Source organism: Schistocerca americana, unplaced genomic scaffold, assembly GCF_021461395.2.
Source record: "Schistocerca americana isolate TAMUIC-IGC-003095 unplaced genomic scaffold, iqSchAmer2.1 HiC_scaffold_43, whole genome shotgun sequence".
Taxonomy (NCBI): Eukaryota; Metazoa; Arthropoda; class Insecta; order Orthoptera; family Acrididae; genus Schistocerca; species Schistocerca americana.
This window is the reverse complement of record NW_025726159.1, coordinates 2,721,627-2,744,286: the sequence shown is the minus strand read 5'-3', so window position 1 is coordinate 2,744,286 and position 22,660 is coordinate 2,721,627. Positions and strand designations below refer to the sequence as shown.

The 22,660-nt window shown below is 40.5% G+C and overlaps 1 non-coding gene across 1 annotated transcript; it reads right to left on the bottom strand.

Annotated features, from left to right (window-relative positions):
- Nucleotides 1-234: 234 nt before the first annotated feature.
- On the bottom strand, nt 235-430 carry LOC124582928. The gene has a single exon (XR_006973979.1). It is a non-coding gene; the product is annotated as a U2 spliceosomal RNA (small nuclear RNA).
- Between the last annotated feature and the right edge of the window lie 22,230 nt (nt 431-22,660).

Sequence of the window (22,660 nt, the reverse complement as noted above, 5' to 3'; positions counted from 1 at the left end):
TGGAAGCGAGGACTAGAGTACCACAAATATGATTTACGGGTAGGAAAGGCAATCATGCGGTTTTTTTTTTTTTGTTGCAGTGATATCATGTAACGAAATTTCAGTCTTCCACCTACACAGGGAGAGTTGACCATCGTAATAAAATCAGCATTATTACCGAAAATATAAAGTGATACGTAGTATAAACCTGATATTTACAACTTTTCTCTGCTGTTACCTTAAGAGGCATTGTATGTGATGAAGCATTTGGCTACTTTAAGAGAGTTCGAAAGTGAGGAGGCATGCTGTGACGGAGGTAGAGCATGCTCTCAGTATTCCGTCATGAGCCAAAAATGAATTTAATATTCTAGTCCCGTGATGCAGGATGTAACAGATATTAAGCTGATTAGAACAGAACTTTTTACCTGATGAGAGAATACTTAGAAGAAATATAGACTAGGCCATACTGTTACAGGATTTTCAAAATAAGTAATGATAATTCAGCGACGTGAAAAAGCGTGCATGCCCCGATTTCGTCTGTCTTCAAAAACAACTCGTGTGAAAGGGATAAATTTACATTTTGCGTGAGAAATTCTAGGTGTATGGTCAGTAACATTCCTGTCTCTCGAATTAGGTAAAATGGGACTTTTAAACTGGGGAGAGTCTATGTCGGTGTGGAATTTAAATTAGTTTCAATTAGATGTATACATCGAAGCCTGACATGTTTGTATTAGAGTGCACTGCTGCCGGCGGCACGAGTAGGCACAAGGCTTCTGTCAATGAAAGCCACGGCTTACCCTATGACAAGCGGTTAGATACAAAGAATGCTCCGACCTGTCGGCTCGTCCCTACGACCTCGGGGACAAGTCTAGAGACCCTGTATAGGGAGAGAGTGGCCAACCGGACGATACGGCGGCCATTTTTCTGCCAAACTGCGGGCGGGACTTTTGAATGGCCAGTAGTGGAGTAGTGGAGTACACACTCACCGAATCAAAAGCACAAGACAATATGGCGAAATCATTCGTTAAATGCCTTTGTTTACAGCTATAATATACTCATAGTAGCCTACTACGTACAGCACAGGAAAGTTTGATACAGTGGCTGTAAAAATTATTCGTTTCTTCCATTTATCTCCTTTAAAGTTCGTTTACTAGACATACTGCAATGAAAGTAATGTAAATAAAAAAATATAGTGTATAGCATTTGTTTTGTATCGGAAGTGCATAGCGCTAAAGATTTAACGTACTGGCGTACGTCCACTTTCCATTACTAGCGAATACCCTAGCAATCTGCGCAACTCTGAATCCGACCCTACACCGTTCTCAACAAGAACTTTCATGTTCTGCCTTCTTACTTGGCAATATCGGCTATTCTTATGAGCCTTCTTGTGATCAAAATTTGTATCTCCATTGATTCCATCTTTATTCGGTCTATAGCGTTCTACTACCGTAGTCTTGTTCAAATTATCTAACTGTTCCACAGAGCTTAAGATGAAACTGGATTTAGACCACTCTTTAACAATCATCTTCTCCCTTACGTATGTAGGCATGCTTCTGATGAGCAACCTAATTAGGCGAATCTCGAAATTGATTCATCCCCTAACTTTCGCCTCTTTGAATACCACTCGCAGAGTTTTTTGTATACCCGCTACAGCATCTATCGTAAGGGCCTGGATTCAGTAACTCGAATGCCAACTTCTGCTGCTCGCCTTCTGACCAGTATTTGTTTTTAAACTGTTGTAAAAACTCTGACCAATTCTTAAAATCATGTTTATGAGGTACCGTGCAACTGGCCGCATCAGGCTTTAGACATCGATCGCAATCCATATTTTCTTGCTATCGTCCCACTTATACGGCAAAGTTCCCTCAAAAATCCTAAAAAGATTTACTGGGTGTGGTTCTCCTTCTGGTTTGTAACTCGGAAACCGGTTAGCCATGCGGGTACTGTTAGATAAACTAAATTCTTCTTACCATTCGTTTGGAAAATACAGTTTACCCTTCTTATGTTGGCGCAAATCCTGCAAACCAATTTTCGCATGTTACAGATTTTGCTGATTCTGTAGTACTATTCAAACAATCAAAAACGAATTTATTGCCACTCTTCTCTACATTAATATTACTATCAGTCTAAGGGTTCCTAGTTACTAATATGTCCCAGACCCGTTTGCACACTTCCTGGAAACGCACCTCTGCCCGTTCCACTCGTCCTAGCAGTGCTGCGTTTTCTATTCCGTGATCCTCACTGCAGTATGAACACTTTCCGCTATTATTAGCTATTAACGAGCTTAATAGTTTACAATTTACAGATACTTGTACTTTAATTTCTCTTTTTCTTTATGTTAGTCATCTACACGATTAGTGATTACTGCCATCTCCCCACTCGGAGACAGTGCCTGTTCATCGTCCCCAGTAGAAGCGTCCTTAATACATACTAGAAGTTCATTACTTACACGCTCAGTTTTATAGACAATCTCTTAGAGGAGGAATACATTACGTTAATTTTATCCATATTTTGCAGCTTAAAACGTGACTGTATTCAAAACATTGGAGGTATGAATTAAACAACGCCTTCAGTCACAACCTTTTCGTGTTTTATTAACTACACGATGCATTTCGTACCCTGGGGTTACATCGTCAGGTGTAATTTGTCTTAATACATGTTTTATTTCTTCAACTGAATGAGGTGAAATGCATATTCCTGTCGCGAAAAGGCATAATGTTAGCTTATGAATTTCGTAATTCGAACGCGGAAAATATGTGCAAAATAGTGCAAAATGAGCAGTGTAAACTTACCACATCATCCTAGGAAAGCACTTTTAACGTTTTAGTACCGGCGAACATTCTTTTCTCAGACGTTTTAGTACATGTCACTTCATTCAAGATGTACTTTTGCACACACATGTTTATAAACACTTCACAGTTGTTTTTGTACATGGTGTTGTCAAAGATGAATTTATTCTTATTGCTAAAGATATAACCATTAAACAATTGACATATGCAAGAAATAACTTTAGAATAGGTCCTTAAAATTACTGAAATAACTATGGCTTGCAAAATCTGTTTGTTAATTTAACTTAGATTCAGCTTTTTTGATTTTGTGGAGGTGTATCTCCTGTTGTTCTGACAAACTTACATTACTGTTACCAATTTCATCCCGGACTACGAATTTCACACTCGCGATCTGCTGCATCAAATTAGGAGTATACTATTTCATTCGTGACTTCTGTTCTCTTGGTCTTCTAGTCTGGAATGCGCATTCGTAGCCTAAGTACTTAAGCTAGATAATAAAGATTTTAAGCGAGTTAATTGTGATGTTGTCTCTGAACTCAAATTCTCTGTTTTCCTATTCATTTCTTCATTTGAAGTCTTCAGACTGGTTATATTATTATTAATCTCTACGTTAGAGGCCTTCAGACTGGTTATATTCTGGTTAATCTGTACGTTACATGCCTTTAAACTGGTTATTTCTATATCAGTCGTACCTAATTCTTGGCTTAAACTGGTCTGGCCTGGTTTATTATTCTAACCGAAAAAAATGTGTGTGAAATCTTATGGGACTTACACACCACCTAACCTAAATTTTCCTAAGGACAAACACACACACACCCATGCCCGAGGGAGGACTTGAACCTCCGCCGGGACCAGCCGATTCTAAACTACAAAGGCCGGTCATCCATATCGACTAATTATTGTTAATTGAAAATATATATCTCTTCTCCATACGACACACAGCAATGGTAAACCATCGGTCGCACTGACAAAGTTAAGCCAGCTTCCCTGACACGGTGCGGGACACTTGTATTGTTTGTCAACCTGAATGGCATCCACCGAATAAACTTATAATGACGGTGAATTGGTTCGTGGTGTGGCTTGCAACCCGCCACTAGCTGTAGTTCCGGTAGGCTGTTGCTACCCGGTCCCCACGAACGGTTCTCGTCTACCGCGAAGTCAGTTCTTCGATCAATCCCACCAGGAAGCGTTGCTCGATGTCGTTGACAGCCGGCGTCTAGCAGCGGGACGCGGTGACGCCGTGAAGCTGCTACCTAGAATGTTAAATTTCGGTATCAACAGCTCGCAGCTGCTACCACACCAACGCCGCATCTCTCAGTCGCTGCTCGCTGTATTGGCTGTCCCCGCTGCCACCACCAGCATGCAGCGCCACGTCGCCGTCACTCGCTGGCCGGATGACGGATGCAGTAGTCTCCATTGCACACACCTACACTCTTCTCCACTCCTGCATCAATCAATGTCTATTCTTGCTTTCCTTGTTGTCTCTCTCTACTCGTGAGCTTCTTCCCTGCGAATTTGTGCCCACACGTCCTGTCACGGTCGCCACCGCCACGTGCAACACCCTACACCCTTCCCCCCCCCCCCCCCCTCCCTCTTTCGGATATTATTATTTAAACAGACAACATCGGTATACGTCTTCGCTAGCATTTAGATTTCTTTCGTGAGTTTGTGTAAGTTTTTGCTATCGATAAAATCTTCACAGTTTAACTGAACGTCTCGACTATCGACTTAAACCCGTCTCGTTCATGATGGCGTGGTAACAACATCTTAAAATTCAGACAACAGCGCTGAGCAATTCTTGTCGTGTATATTTGCTGCAATAGCTGAGTCGCTTTGGAACTCTGATCTTTATAGTCTATGACTACTTGTAATACTTTCAGGAAGTCCCATCCTGATTATATTCTACTAAAGCGACAAATTCTCAGTGCTGTATATTGTCTTTGATAGTCTATTTGACTACACATGTTATGGTCCGCTGGTCGTATTTCCCATTTGCGACTTTTAGTAGAAACACTTTCCTATCTCGGAACATAGTCCTCTTGGGTGACGACGATAAGCATCCGACATAACATAAATGGAATCCCCTGAGCCATCTATCGCCGAGACAGGTTGGCAGTCGATAACGACTTCTCTAAGATTTGCTGATGTCTTTGTTACTGTATTACACGCACAATGTGCATCTGTGGCGGCCTCACATCCATAGACGGTCACGTTGTTCCGTTTTCCTCAAGTCGGTGGCTACGCGATCGGCTGGTACGGCGGTGCGTACGGTTACGGCGTGTTGAGGAGGGGCCTTGTTTAGGATACATCGATGAGCTTCGTCAACAAGTCGATTATAATTGTGTTCAGCTGAGCGGCGTGAAGAAAACTGTTGCGATGGTTGACGAGTTGTGGCGTAGTAGTCGTCAAAAAGTCTTCTTACTCCGCAGCAACGTACAAACACGTCCAGGGCGTCCACAGTGGAAAGATACCGACGTGTTGTCCTCAGTCGACGAAAGGTCTGTTCTTCTATGGGACGGCCGGCCGGGGGAGCCGTGCGGCTCTAGGCGCTACAGTCTGGAACCGCGCGATCGCTACGGTCGCAGGTTAGAATCATGCCTCGGGCATGGATGTGTGTAATATCCTTAGGGGAGTGAGGTTTAAGTAGTTCTAAGTTCTAGGGGACTGAAGACCTTAGACGTTAAGTCCCATAGTGCTCAGAGCCATTTTTTTCTATGGGACGTCGTAATTGGCGTAGATGTAGATTGTACCTGCTTTGGTCAGGAGCTGGGTTATCGTATGGTGGCTGCAGTCTTAGCTGGCCGAGTCTATTCTTTTTGGAGCGTTCGGTTGTTAGCGGAGATTGGTGCTATAAATAAATACACCTCTTTCTCAAAATTATACATTACCTCCTGACTTATGGGCTCGACGTTCATGGTTGCTACTTCTTACTTGCTCGTTCCGTTTACAATATGGCACCACTTGACGAATGCTTCAGATTTTGTGACATCCATTATCAATGGAGTTTCATATACGTCTTTTGGAGCTCGTTTCACCAAGTGTGACATTTTTTCGTATTCTGTCATATACAGGGTGAAAATTATTTACACCGACACACTCTCGGAAGCTGCAAGGGACATCGAAAAAAAATACGTTTTCTCTAATGTCATGTTTTCCTGTGAGGATTTTTAAACTGATAGAGGAAGTTTGCTCAGGCTGAAAATTAATTAAACTAACGTACTTTTGAAGATTCCATATGACAATGAAAATATTTTCAATACGATTTTTTTCTGTAGAGACAAAAATTTACACAAACAAAGTTTAACTCTTTTATCAGGACAGAACAATATTATTGCAACACCATTACTTCAGTTACTATAAGGGGTTCAAAAATGACTTCACTGACTTGGAAACAGAGGTTTAACCGGTGCCGGCCGGTGTGGGCGAGCGGTTCGTCGGTGCTTCAATCTGGAACCGCGCGACCGCTACGTTGGCAGGTTCGAATCCTGCTTCGGGCATGGATGTGCGTGATGTCTTTAGGTTAGTGAGGTTTAAGTAGTTCTAAGTTCTAGGGGACTGATGACCTCAGATGTTAAGTCCCATAGTGCTCAGAGCCATTTCAACCATTTGATTAAACCGCTGGGTCCTGTTATGTCTAATATGGTGAAAGACTGCAGGAGTGTCCTAAATTTCTCCTGGAGCTACTTCTATCCGGGCAACCCGATCTTCTTCCGATTCAAGAGTGGTTTTGTAAACAAGACTGCACATGTCTCGTCACAGAAAAATGTCCATTTGGGTCAAATAGGGAATCGGGCAAGCCATGGTGCAGAACCATCACTGACAGTCAATTTTTTTGTATCTACCAGTTGAAGAACTGATGCACGGGATGGCTGAAAGCCGGCCGGAGTGGCCAAGCGGTTCGAAGCGCTACAGTTTGGAACTGCGCCACCGCTATGGTCGCAGGTTCGAATCCTGCCTCGGGCATGGATGTGTGTGACGTCCTTAGGTTAGTTAGGTTTAAGTAGTTCTAAGTTCTATGGGACTGATGACCTCATCAGTTAAGTCCCATAGTTCTCAGAGCCATTTGAACTCTTTTTTTTTTTTTATGGCTAAAATGTGCCGTTGCACCGTCATACTGGAGCCACATATGAGCTGTCTTGTAGCGAGTGGCACGTCATCCAGCACCTCTGGCAATGCTATGGCGAGAAAATTGTAATAGTGCTTGTTATTTAACGGCCTAGGTACGAGACATGACGTAATTTAACATGCACCTACATCTACTGACACATTTACGAACGATCGCTACTGATGGGCGCGAGTAAATGTGGATTGTGGACGAATCTCACTCAAAACATGTGAACTGTTGATTATAAAAACCCTATCACATCAGCATGTTCTTCTGTAAACAGCACGGAAGACGGAAATGAAGGATGCATTTAACACTGTCTTAGGTAGCACTCGAAAACTGTGCTCAGAGTGGGTAATAATCTGCTTCCAGGTTGTGCACACGCTGTAAGTGAAATGGATTGATAAATACTCATGGACTTTTCTTACATATGTCTGATTTGACCCAACAAAGTGCAGGTAATGATGATGGATGTGGGTAGGAATCACTAAGACTCTATAATATTGAGATCTGGGGAATGTAGTGGCTAGGAGAGATGCGAAAATTCATCCTTGGGCTCACAAAACCAGTCGTAGACGTTGCGATCTGTGTGAATAGGGGCACTGTCTTCTTGGAACAGAGTATCACCACTGTCAAGCAACCATTGTACCGTGGGATGGACCTGATCAGCCAGAATGGTCACATAATCCTTGGCAGTAATGTGACATTGAAGAGGAGCAACGGGGACCATGGTGTGCCACGATGTGGCAGCCATAAACATCACGTAACCCACTCTATCTTTCACTCCTAGGACATAAACTAGGCTGCAACCTGGAAACAACGAAACACGACTCATCCGACCAAATGACTTCCTTCCATTGCTCCATAGCCCAGGTTTTATGGCTTCAGCAGCAGGACTTCATGTCACGAGCGGTAGCATCACTGATGAGTGATTTTGGAATTCCAGCTTTCCCTGCAATTCTCTGCATCTGGAGCTCCCTTCGCGTTGTTTGGATGCTGACAAAGCTCGCGAGTGTGACATTCAGTTCTGCTGTAACTTTTGTAGCTGTCATCCTCTTGTTTCTTGTCACAGAGCTCTTCAACAATCGTTTGGCACGATCACTGAACACACACTAATCTGCGCATTGTGACTTAGCGGAGGGTATTCCTCCGTTTCACTTTATGCGGTAGAAAGCTTCGATATATGTCTCTTGAAATACTAAATACTTAAGCCGTCTTTGTTACAGAAGCACCTATCATATGGGCACCATCAGTTTGCCCACGTTCGAATTTACCTAGCTCACATATACCGAATGCTGTTCTAAACACGACTAACACTTGCAACGTACTGAGGATATTGCACCAGTGCCATTTGTCTTTGGCAACAATAGCGCACCCTGTAGGCTTGGCAATCATCAGCATTTATATGTCCGTGCTTGCATATCTCGCGGAATTCATATATTTCTGTCCAACCCCTGTATGAAACGTATGGTACAGTATTCATTCTGGATTTCTGATGTTGTGCTTTAGTCATTAATGGAATAGTTTTGTTCTTTCACCGTCAATGACGAGCAGTTGTAATATTATGAAATGACTTTCTTGTAAATGATTAAAAACGAATATGTAAATTATGTAAAGTAGACACTCTGGTAATAACAGGGAACTTGCTTTTTTAAAAATCAGACAATGGTAACAGAATCTGTGGAATGTGAGAAGTGATATGAAGAGTCGGAAGACAGCTGCGACATACTTCAGGCACCATGCTGCAGCCAGCCGCTCTGGCCGAGCGGTTCTAGGCGCTTCAGTCCTGAACCCCGCTGCTGCCATGGCAGCAGGTTCGAATCCTGCCTTGGGCATGGATGTGTGGGATCTCCTTAGGTTAGTTCGGTTTAAGGAGTCCTAAATCTAGGGCACTGATGACCTCAGACGTTAAGTCCCATAGCGCTTAGAGCCATCCACGCTACGGCGAAAATAGCGCGCCCAAGAGTGTGCGAGCATGGCAACTGCGTGATGGCAATGTGTTTGGCAAGGCATTGTCGGTAAGGTGGGTGTGCAGTTTGATAGCCACAGCACAGGGGCCAATAATGAAGAAACTTCAAGGAGATTACTAAAGAAAAAAAAATTCTGGCTACATTATTTTGAAAAGTTATCCACAGCTGAAAACTGAGCCTCAACCAAGTAATTTTTACCACCAAATGCTACATCATACCATCAGCTTCAACTCACTGGAGACTTCACCGTCTCAGACGGACAGAACTGTAAGAGACTTGCCTATGTCATAGAACAATTATTTGGATAGATGACTGAATGTGTTAAAATCTAATCTTTATCCTGAAGTACATAATTTATCTGACACATTACTAGCATAAGGAGGATCCATTCCCTATCACCTTAACAAAAATCTATCAAAGTACTACAAACAGATAAAGACTTTAATAAAACATCTAAATATGTCACATAATAAAAAGTATAAATATGTCCCAAAGTAAATTTTTACTTTATTTCTTGCACTGTGAAAGTACTTCTGGCTGGTTAATGAAAATTATTACGTTTTTCATGACAGAATATTAATTACCATTAATGTAGGTGACTTCGTGACACTTTTAGCACTTTTTGTAACAGAACCTTTTACAAGTATGTACTGTAACAATTAATTTCTTCATATATGGTATTTTATAACATTTGTCCTTGAACTTTGATGAAAATAAAGTTTTTGTATGCAGTGAGGTACTCAGATTATGGAATATTATTTGTCACAAAGTTAACCCCCCTCCCCCCCCCCCCTCAGCAAACAACCTAAAGTCTAAGACAGGAAAAGGACAGTGAAATTCATCTGTCAAAAATATGGGCTGACCAAGTGTTTCTTTAGAACGCAAAGTTACAACATTGTTACAACCTCCCTCGGTTTTATGTGTTCTGCAGCGCGGGGTTAGCCGAGCGGCCTGTGGCGCTGCAGTCATAGTCTCTGCGGCTGGTCCCGGCGGAGGTTCGAGTCCTCCCTCGGGCATGGGTGTGTGTATTTGTCCTTAGGATGATTCAGTTAATTAGTGTGTAAGCTTAGGGACTGATGACCTTAGTAGTTACGTCCCATAAGATTTCACACACATTTGAATATTTTTTATGTGTTTTGTTTTAAAAATACAATCCATTTCACTAACTGACTAGTCAGTGCAGCTGACGGTCATGTAAGGAAGATTTACCGGATTCCCTGTACTGTCAAGGCATTTCCCCTTCATGAGAGGACTCATAAGGGGTGCACTCGGCCTCGTGAGGCCAGCTGAAGAGCTACTCGACCAATTTATAGCGGTTTTAAGGTGAAGAAGCCCTACATTGAATGGGAGAGGAGTCTGCTGACCACATCCCCCTCCATAATGCATCCGATGACGCTATTGTCGGAGGATGACGTGGTAGTCGGTCAGACCCCATTGATTCGTATAGAGCCAGAACGCAGAAGATTAGCTTTCACCTTTCCTTTGCAAGAAAATAGAAAAACACTTGCCACAGAGTTTGCCAATTTGTTGAGATCTATTTTCCTACTTTTTTTAAAATGCAAATATTTATAGGGTTGTACGCATAGAAAAAAATAAGAATAGGAAATTAAACTAAATTAAGTAAGTTAATCAAACATAATTATTGCTCAATTATTTACGCATCCATTAAGCGGAACCATATGAGAAAAGAACAGGTCGCAACGCTTAGATTAACACAACATTCTCTAAAAAATGTAATTAGTTGAATCTGTCAAACACATACATACAGATTCAGAGGCATGAGAAAAATAAAATCATGGCACATTTACTATAGTATTCTGAGCAATTGTATGCTATATTTAGAAACAAGACCCCAGGGCGATAAAAGTCATAAAGGATTTTCTGGTGCTATAGCCAGAAAAGGAATTGCAGTCTTTTCTAAGGATAGTGAGTCACTATGGAAAGTTTGTAACAAAATTTGCAGAAATTCCGCTACCACTAATTCGGCTCTAACAGGAAGGGTAAAATTTCGATGGTCAGCATTGTGTCAAGAAGCATTTAGTCAACTGAAGGAATGGTTAACAACTGGACTGGTACAGTTTTTCTTAAATTATGAGAAGCAGTTTATACTCTCAAGCAACATGAGCAATTATACGCTCAGGTGTGAAATGAGTCAAGATGAAGTTGGGGCAGAACGTACAGTTGTCTATACATCACAAAAGTACAGTTATTTTGAAAGAACTTGTTCTACAACCGGGGAGAAAACGCTGAGTTTCCTGCATGGTACAGCAAACTTAACGCGATATCTGTATGGAAAGTGATTCAACGCCATAAAAGATCATGCAGCTTTGAAGTAGCTCTTAAACTACCCGTCAAGTGGGTTAATGCTCTAGGAAATTAAACTCAGCTAATTCAATTTTAAATGTAATCATCCACCTGGCAAGAAACACAGGAATGCAGATGTTCTCATTTAAAAGCTTTCTGAGTTACAAAGAGTGTGAGCCACTTCTGCGAAATGGCAGAAATCACAAGCTCAGAATGACAGTTGCAAGCTAGATGCAGTTTAAGAACTCAAGCATTGAGCATTACAGGCTGCTGTATATGCAAACATAGTTCGGACTTTATGTTGTGGGACCATAATTCAAAATAAAACATTGTCTTTTTACTAAACCACTCACATGTTTTCCTAATTCCTTTAATGATGTTCGTTGTCTGCAGTTTCACTTGACATACTACTTATTTCTGCAGGTACGTGTGCTGTCACAAAGCCTGTCCTATAATCTAAGGAAATAAGTTTTTTCTCTTTCCAATGGCTGAAGAAAACTTTGGTACAGTTAATCTTTTATACAGAATGGTATGCACATACTCGTATATCGTATGTCTTCAATCATATCAACTACCTACATCACTTGAAATTTATCGGTAGTAGCAGAAAATTTCGAAAAAATTTGCAAACACGCTCTTCCACCCGCAAATAAAATAATGTTGTGGCCATTTCAGGTGCAACGCATGTACTTGTATTTTACATCACATACAGCAGCGTTATGAAAGAACACACTGCTAAAGAACTATATGTTGCATGTCGATCCGGGTTGCATTACTTCAGGGTGGATGTAATGGATTTTGGTTCAAAAAATCGATTTTTCGAAAATATTATTTTCTTGATCTACACAGTTTAATCTATGATGTGTGTGAATTTGATCGTGATAGCAGCTTTAGAAATGCCTTTAAATTGTTAAAGTGATTAACTCTACACTGGCGGCCACTCCCATCTTTGCTGCTGTAGCGAAATTTTTGTCAGTGTTAAGGCTATTTGCTTTCGATAAATTTGGCTGACATCTACATCTTTGCCGGAAAACTTTCCTGCATGTGGTTTATTCTCGTTTTGACAATACTAACACATATTAGTAGGTAGAAGGTTGAATTCGCAAACCTTTACGTAGAAGTCAAGATTTACGCAAAATGGGTGGTGTGTTTAGGAAACGAAGGTTTCATGGAAACCGGTTTACCATCAAAAAAGAGGAAGAGGAAGGAGTTCGAAATGAAGAAGCTCTCAGCTTCAACATCGAAACCTGGGACAGCAGAATTGTACATGTGCGTGGATGATGTTGATATGGATTCCACTGGATTCAGACTTATTGATTCAGAGCTTCTCTGCCACGCTATTTATGTATCAACAATAGGAAAGTTGGAATGTCTTGGGCACATCCAAAAGAGGCTTGCTGGTAGGCTTCGTCGCTTGCTGAAAGAAAAGAAAGGTGAAGTATTTGACGATGAAAAATCACTAGGTCGGAAAGGAAGGCTTACTCTGAAAGAAATTCATTCTCTTCAGTTATTTTATGAGAGAGCTATCAGGAAAACACTCATAATTTAGAGGCAATGAGGCGTGCTGTGTGGGCAATTTTTTTCCACAAACTATTCTCTGACCAAACACCAACGCACAATCTGTGTCCGAAAGACGATTGGTGTAAGTTCAGCAACAGAAATGAGACGTATTCACATAAACACTCATAACTAGACCGCGGATTTTAGGTAAAAACCTATTTTGTTCCTGAGTTCCTATTTGCATAAAAATTTGTACTTATGTGTTTCATGGCTATTTACACTTAATAACGTTAATTCCATAGGACCTAAGACAGCCTATTTCGACATTAGTGACTATTTTTGCCTATTTTGGCTTTAATATCCTAAAAAGTGCCTATTTCATCTTATAAGACAGTGGCTCCAAATTTTTCCACACTTTACGACGGATGGAAAAAAATATTTTCTGCCCAGCATGCAGCAAGGTGACTAGTTGATATGCGCTCATGCTTCATATTTGCCTAACACTTCGGTCTTCTCTTATATTTTTATATCGCTATCCCTGTTAATACCAAATACTCTTTATAGGTGTTTTATTATTCATATGTAAAAAATAGATCACGGATCTTTAGGTTAAAACCTATTCTTTTTCCTAAGCTCCAATTTGCATATAAGCTGCTACTTATGCGTTTCGTGACTAACTAAACCGAATACCGGTAGTTCTATAGGACCTAAAATTGCGCATTTCGACGTTGACGCCAAATTTTTCCTATTTCTGCATCAAAATCCTAAAAGGTACCTATTTTGTTAATCTGACATAGAGTTCTTGTGTTTTCAAATATTAGAAAAAGGAAGTAAACTTAGGGCTTTACGTCTCGTCGAAGGTGAAGGTAGTTAGAGACTGTTTACAATTCCTTTGCTTGTCTTACTACCAACAGCACTCGGCACGGTTGAATGGTCATCCATCCAAGTACGCGCCGAGCACGACAGTGCTTAACTTCGGTGAGCGAATGGGAACCGGTCAAAGATTTGAGTTACACGTTAGAATCGAACGTGGGAGTACTAAATGTTATATTTGAAAATATTTCGTTCATAGAATTCTGGCCAGCTGTGTATTTTTGCAAAGAAATGGTTTCATAGGCCTTAAGCTGAGCACGGATTAAAAAATCACAATGTTAATCGTAGACGCCCTCTATAGCAAAATTACTGCCCTTCGCGCATTTTCTCGCTGCTGTCTACAGGCAGTCCTATCAAACTACTCTGTTTCGTGAAAGGTATTATACGTGAATTTTCCGGTTCGAAAAATAATTTGCCAGTAGTGATATGTTTTCATCTGAAGCTTTGCTTGTTCAGAAGGGGCGGCCATCTGTCAGGTGCCATATGTCCAGCAACAAGTACGGTACTTACCCTACCGCTCCCATGCACCTCAGTAAAAAATAAATTAAAAAAAAAACAGGTCGTCGTTCACTTTTTCCCAGCAAAAACAAATCAGTACATTGTGTAGCGACCGACGTGTTAAGTGTTACTGACGTTCTAAGTGCAAAATTAATTCTAGTTTCTGTGTGAAAATACTACGCCATGCCGAAAACAGCTAGTTCAAAGTCTACTCATATAAGGCAGTGGCTGCAAGAGTTTCCGCATTATACAACAGATGGGAAAATTATTTTCTGCCAAGCATGCAACAAGATTAATTGATGTTTTTCTTAGACTTCTTATTTTCCTGTCACTTAGGATTCTTTTTTATTGCTATCCTTTAGTAATATGAAATACTCTTTATATGCGATTCTAAACTGCATTTCCCTTTTCTCTCGTATTAGGTTTCAAGTGTTAAGAAATCTCACTTAACTCATCATGCAGATGGAATCGCACATAAAGCTAATGTTGATCGAAAGTCAACATTGAAGCAAAGTCGTTTAACTAATATATCTGGTGAATCCTCCGAAAAAAAAAAAGTTCTGCAGTGATTTGTGTCATGCACTTGTGACGGCAAACAACCCCTTTTGGAAACTAGAAAACCCTATTTTCAGAGGTTTTCTTCAGAACTACTGCCATCAGTCTATTCTTGCAGAGTCAACTTTATCTAAGAATTATGTGGATTCAGATTACAATGCTGCACTGCACTGAATGTGAGAAGATGTTGGAGAATCTTGTATATGGATTTCTGTGGATGAAACTACTGACAGTCTTGGCCGTTACATTGCAAACCTGATTATAGGCAAGCTAGATCCAGAAGCTCCATCCGGGGCTCATTTGATTTACTCAAAACAACTTGCAAAAACTAACCAACAAACAATAGCACAGTTTGTGAACAATGGGCTTAAGGTGCTATACCCAAACTGAGTGGATGAGAATAAGGTGCTTCTGGCCGTCACTGATGCTGCTGCATATATGATAGCAGCGTTTCAACTATTAAAAGTTTTCTACCCATTGATGCTGCACGTAACTTGTGTAGTGCATGGGATCAACCGCATAGTAGAGCAAGTAAGGCTACAATTCCTAAAGTAAATAAAGTAATATCTATGGTGAAAATCTTTTTTGTTAAGGCACAATCAAGAATACAGGCATTCAAAGAACAGGTTGCAGATGTCCCATTGCCGCCAGAGCCTGTTGTCACCCTCTGGGGCACGTGGCTGATAGCAGCAGAATACTATAGTACGCACCTCTCAGCTCTCCAGAAGGTGGTTGAAAATATACCGGAGGATGCTGCATCCGGTAACTGCAGCAATGGAGTTACTCAAAGATTCTTCTTTAAAATGGGACTTATCTTACATTAGGGCCCACAACACATTTATGGTAAGAATAATTTCACAATTACAAGGGTCAGAGAGACCTATCTACGACAATATTTCTTTGCTTGAAGAAGTCAAAATGAAAATTAATGAAGCGCCAGGTGAAGTAGGGGAAAAAGTACAGACAAAAATGCAAACGGTTTTGCAGAAGAACACTGGCCTGAAGGAGTTGTGTGCAGCTGCCGACATACTTAGTGGAAAATCCAGCACTCCTGACTGCAGCATTCCTGCCCAACATGTGCCGAAAATGAAGTACGCCCCTGTCACATCTGTTGATGTAGAACGTTCTTTTTCAGCGTATAAATTGATTCTGACTGACAAGCGCCACAGTTTTTCACTAGAAAACCTAGAAAACATTTTGGTTATTTATTGTGAAGCCAAGTATGGTCAGAATATGTGAAACTACAAATGTATTAATTAAAGCATTGCCTTTTTTTTACGGAGGTCCTTATGTTGCAGGAACTCAAAATTATTTGATGTTCAACATTAATGTTGTAGATTGCTGTGCTCTGTAACTGTGTAAATATTCATTCTCCTTGTTTTAATGACTAATAAGATGTTCTTACTGTCAACACTGTGTATTTTCAATTATTTTTATTTTCTCTGCATCATTTTTATTAGAGCCTATTTTAGGTTTTATATAGCCTAAATGAACTACTGAAGGAGCCTATTTTAGGTGCCTAAAACACACTTTTTTACAACCTAAAAATCCATGGTCTACTCATAACCAGAACCTGTTATGAATGCAATTAAGCGCACATTCAGGTTTCTTGCCAACCCTGATTTATTGTGGAAGTGTGTTTACGGAAAGACACAAAATGCAAACCAAAGCCTCAATAATATAATTTTGATTAGATGCTCAAAAGGACATTCTGTGGACTTGAAGTGATGAAAATAGGTGTCTATGATGCAGTGCTATGTTACAACAACGGAAACAATGGCAGAACTGTAGTGCTGAAGAGAGTTAGTATAGAACCTGGTGTGTTTACAACAAAAGCATTTTGCACCATCGACGAGAACAGGGTCAATAAAGCTAACAGATCAGTGTCTTAGCTGCAAATACAGGCCAGGAAGATTCGAAGAGGAGAAAGGGAAACCTGTTGGATGAGGAGCATCAATACGGAGGATTTTAAAAATGAGGTAAACTTATTACATGTAGTAGTATTTTCTCTATTTTACATTTTATTACGTTATTAGAAGCCTTTTCCCAAAAAGCATAAGCGCTAATGCTTTGAAATTTTCAGGAACTGTTCGCAACGTGTTGCTGTCTCCCTGGAACTAAAACACACGAGATCCGGCAATCACATTCTGATTTTTAGGTGACTGTACGTAGAGAAAAAGTTAATTTTCGATGTGCAAAATTAAAAACTCTGTTAATGATACAGTTTGTACCATTAATTAATAACTTTAGTTCAGTGGTCTTACAAACTTCTCAGGATACTACAATAAAATTGTCAGATTAATCGCATGATTAGAATTTCAGTTATGGCTTTTTATAAAAAAGACAATAAAAAATTAAAACTTCAGATTTCTGGCAAAATATTAATCCTGCATATTTTATTACATTTTTCAGTTAAAACACAGCTCTTTTGTTTTACACATGCAAGATTTTCGATTTGTACATTAACAAATATGGCTATAATGATTTTTTAAATAAATGTTTATATCCCTCCTTAACAATAAATTGCGCCACTTGACACATTATAGTTTTGCTTAAATTTTCTGGGAGCCCCCACAGACATTTAAAAGTGCATGTCTATTCTCATCTGATAGCCTTCTATCACGTCCGTTATTAAAATTCCGTCTGCAGTCTCATTCCTGTTGGCCTTCTCGATCACGCGTCCTACACTGCGGCTGACGGCATTCTCTCCGTATGTCGCTCGATCGGCAGCAACAGGTACGCTTGACTTCCATAGAAGAATTTCCCTTTTATCTTGGACTCAGGTCAGCACGTCTGTTTCTTTCTATTCTGTTGCAGTTCGTACGATTTTAGTCAAGTTGTTTGGGAATTCTGTATTTACCTCTCTCGAAACCTCAGAAGGCAGCCCTCACAAAAATGCATCCTATGTCATCAGCTGATCCCCTTGGAGGAGAACCTTGTTAGTGTCATCATTCTTTGTTAACTCTTCTTCATCCTGTCCACAAAGTTATCAATAGACTGCCCCTGCTTTTGCGACACATTGTTCTGCTTGTCCCGTTACAGCTATTCTTCATTTTTATCGTTGCAACAACCCCGGCATTAGACTGTCTAATGTTGGTGCACTGCGTAGCTCTTCATAATAAATTAAATACTCTTCCGAGTCTCATACCAAATGTAACTTCGTAGCGAGCAAATGTTGTTCCTCGGACCAACATCCCATTTTAGTGGTTGTTAACAAGTTATCCATGAATACTAACACATGCTCCCCTGCTTTATGAGAGAAAAAAAGACTCTACGATAATGGTATTAGTGTCTAGGATGGATGTGAACGTAATGGATGAGGACTGTTCCCTCTTATCATCCCTCAATGCCTCTAACTGCTTGTATAAATCTGTATTGTCTGCCTGCATTTGTACAGTTTTATTTAGTATTATGTTAAGGTCTTTTAAAGCGGTAACCTTCTCTACCCCCAGTCAAGACACGGCAAAGCTTGGTCCTACAATGCAAGGAAAATATATGACAGGAAAAGAACCAACGCCGAAACCATATTTGCACTGCACTAACCATGAGGAAGTACCGTCGTAGACTGATGCCCCAGAATACCACACACTCGTTTCTAGCAGCATTTCTGATACCTAACTGTAGCGGTTCACGTTGGTGTCTGCTAAGTAGTCACCCAAGAATAGCAGAATGATCATCTTGCCATCAGGGTGTTGAGGATAGGTGACCTCAGGGAATGGGTAATGCTGGATCTGTGGCAATTGTAAAACCAGACGATTGGCATCTTTTATGAGTAACTCAGTCTGTACAGAAAAGTCGGCCAGTATCTGTATTCAGGAACCACTGAGGCTTCAGAATACGTCGTTGGTAGTGTTGGCAGCAGGAGGCTGGCGCGGACTTGTTGAGTAGGCAGTGTCAGAATAGCCTGCCACAGAGAAGCAGCCTCCCTCTAGTGCTTCCGCCAGACCGGGAAATCATCATTCGCACTGGGCGTGGCGCAGGTCGAACTCAGGACACTGGAGAGGCCGGAGGGGCACGCACTGACTGGTGTACGCTGAACAGACCCACTGTAGTGGACCCACTTCTACGACAGAGAGCCACTGAGACTCCATCGGTTCTGAGCTGGAATCAATGCCAAGGCTGGAGTTAAGGCACAGCACGGTGCCGGTGGCAGTACATCAGAAGTCCACTCTGACGTCAGGACATGAAAGATATAACTCCGGGTGGCGAGACCAAGCTGTAGGCATCTTGTGAGAAAATGTGCAGCTTGTTGTCACGTACTCATGACATGTGCTGCTTCAGGCACTGCATGACGAGCAGCGAGCCTGTTGTAAAGCAGCCAGTGCAGTGCACGACGTTGAGGTAGCAGCACTACAGTCCCTGTCACTAGATTTTCCTTACTGGCGGCCTACTTGTGATTCGGTCTAGCGGATGCCGCAATGAATGACCCAACAGCAGCAATTTTCTGAGCCTATGCCCACTAAATGGAAATAATTGGTGATCTACGTTAAAACTATCTTTTTTAGGGGTATTTTAGCAAATAATTTTTCACAAGTAGTTCCCACAAAACATTGATATCTGTACAAGATCTTTGTACCGCACTTCAGATCCACAATCTATGCTGAACAGCATTTGTTTGTTCATGGGAGACAGTGGATTATGAATTGAACGGTTTCAATATACGGTCAAGGTAATCAAAATATTTACTATAGGTGGTTTTAAGTTTCATGGTTTGTTTGTATTATCACATGCAATTAAAACATATTTTTCCGTAACATCCTCACCTATTTTCTTTCTGGTCGCTGATAAACAACAAATTGGTCAGGATGTATAAACAAGTTATACGAAACACACTGTGTTGTACTAATGTAGAGTGTGTACCAATTTGCACGAATGATCGTAGCTTTTCACAACGTTTTGAGACACCGAAACAAATTTTTCAATACGTGAAAGCTGTAAACAATGATGCGTGTATTTTGTTTACCTTCAATACTACAAATATTTTGTGTACCGAAATTCTGAAGCTCTTATTGCCGTCTTAAAAAGAATTATGTTCTTTATTTAAAACGATTCGACAGCTTCCAAAATAAAGGGGATATGGAACTAAGCTTTTCAAATTATGCATAGAAACCTGTTGGAATATAGGCAAGGAACTGTCGAAAATTTGAGATTCCAGACTGAAAGCAGAGCACACTTTCCCTCTCATCATTTTATATTTAAATTTCAGTGCAAACGTAAGGGTGCTATTTCGATAAACGTAATTTCCCAATTTTTCTATTTTCTGCAAACAATTTCTCTGCATTATTTATCGTGCGAAATGTTGGCGTACTCTTTTGTAAACGCTCTCTATGACGTAGAAATAGATCACTGCATTTGGGAAAAAAATGCTTGAGTTTCGGTAATTACAAGTATTGCGAATATTAACTAAACAAACAACTAAGTCCATCTTTGTATATTATCGATCATTCAAAACCTTTTTTCAGTAGCATCAAAACAGTTAACGAAATGTTAGAGGTGTTGAGTTTACGCTAAAATTGGATAGAAGAGACGCCTGTTACTGGATATTATCATTAGGTGGAATATAAAATTTATAAGGCAATTCTGTTAATTTGCACCCGTACACAGACGGATGTATATTCATTATGCGAGAATCACTTAGCCGTTGTTGAGGCGCTGCTTTGCGGAGGCAGCACAATCAGAAGAGAACGCGGACAGAGGGGACGTTTGATTTCGGCGACGGCAAAGTTTCGGCACAACTTGTGCAAAAGCGAGATGTCAGCATCAGAAATAATCCCATTAACGCATAAATATGAGAGCCGCCAGCTCTGCGTAAACGCTTTGTAAGCACTGCTGCCTTTCTTCACGCCCTCGGCTTTACACACTGTGAAAGCGTTCGAAGTGAATTAATGATTAAACGCTTAAACATTTACCGAGCGCCGTGTAGCGTGAAGTATTTATGGAACGAGCCTTTCTCCCTCACTTTGAAAAATAAATTTAAGTGAGCGTGGGAAACGTCCGAGCAGCTGCGGAACGCTGACCCGCAGTCAATACGGCGGGATGTTTTATAAATGAAGCGGCCGCTTGCCGAGCCGGAGGATTTGACGCAGCGGCAAGGCACGCGATAAGCTCGGGCCGCCTTTCTCAGGGCCAGACCTGTCTAACAAACGAGAAATACAAATAGTGGGTGTGCCTAGTACTGTGTTTCCAACTGATTCGTTCTAACGCCCTTGCTGCTCTACATGGTAAAGCTAGAAAGTTGCCCTCAATTGGAAAGATCGTTTGAGCCCTACAATGCTTTACTAGGTATGTCGCCATCGTAGCCCATATGCACATGCCTGCTTACGACATTGGAATTAACTCTCTCCGCCTGCTGTAAGGGACGCGGAGTTTAACAAGGGCTACAACTCATTTTGGGGAACACTGGATATTGTCATTTCCCACTCAGGTACGTTCTTTTGTTAATTTTAGTTGCATCAATTATGAATCTTTTATTATTACTATCACCATTTAATGCTCGTGTGCTACAAAATTATTGTCTTGACTTGCTAAAGATGACTTATTAGATGTAAGAAAGGGTCTGTGGCTCTGCAAATAATGAAACTTGTGGTTAGATAATGCCATAAAAAATACTTCTGTAAGGTGTCCTGACACTAGCGCTAAAGTCACAACAGGGTTGTAACAGTTCTCAGATACTTGGAATAAAATAAAATAAAATTATAGTACATAATTTTATCATTCTCCTACAGTTCTTTTTCAGATGACATGAGCAAATAATTATTGCAAAATGTACATACATGCAAACAAAAAAACAAGATTTACAGAGAGAATTTGTTATTTGGCCACGTCACTGTAAACAAAGAATTTTGGACACCTCATATCCATAAAACTTAAAAGTCACTTACATCAGTTAAAATTCCTAACGCCACAAGACATCCTACCAGATGCGACATCAGACCACTCCATCAGGCATAACTGAGTAAAGTCAGAGGCAATCTTTCTATCAGATCAGTCGACGGTGTGAAAGTGGGAATAGTAAGTTAGAGCGGGACGAAATGCTAGGTTCTGCTATAGTGATTATTAATGAATAACAGTGACATTACCGTTCATCCACCGTTAGTGATGTTACTGGAATGTGGAAACATCAGGGAGCTTGAAGGATACCTGGCGACAACTACCAAAATGTGCTTTGGTAACAATGACGTTTATTGGAATTGTTGAAATAGTATGGAGTTGTTTTATTTGATTTGAACTCGGAAAGTATGTTCAGGTCGACGAGAGTTGTGCATAAGCGTCAATACATTTCAGATAACGGAATTCTTTCCCAAAATGCAGTGGCAGTTAGTTACTGGACCTTTTCATCATTTTAATTACAACTAGTGTATCTATGGAAAGGAATGAAAGCACTTAGAATTACTAAATGTTACGGAAGGCGCTGATATTCAGATGTACACATAAAAAATGTACTTCATTGTAGGTCGCCATTCGCCAAATAGTAACACATCTTTGGAAAAACCAGTAATAATAAATTTCGTATCACCCTGATCACATCTCACAGCTTAGGAAAAGGCGTAACAGAATCGGAATTCAAAAGGCTAAAAGTTGCTACTGTTGTTACATAATAGTTTTCGAAAGCGTGTTACTGTCTAGGAAATGGAAACGACACGTCATTTCAAACCATGAATTGTACCCTTAATAGCTTAAGAATACATATTCTCAACAGTCACACCCAAAGAAGCAAGAAAATTGTGTATGAAAAAAAGCAAAATACCCAGGGAAATATTTGCACCCATGACCGGAGAACACTACATAATATATAAATTTGAAGATTATAAAAATACAGAACACAAATCGGAGAAGAGAAAAAATATAGGAAAACTGTTGGTAAACATTCTGCTCATAAGCATACCAACAGAAACGGGAAAGACATAGAACAATGTGATAACCACAACACAGTCATGAAGTCCACGTCCTTTGAGAGAAAATCTAAGAAGCTAATGACGTGGCTGTCACCAAACCCAGTATGTGGGGAAAAGCAGCTAGACCACACAGCAATAAGCTGAAAGTCATCGAAAGGAAATAAAGAACGTCAGAGTTATAAAATCCACAAA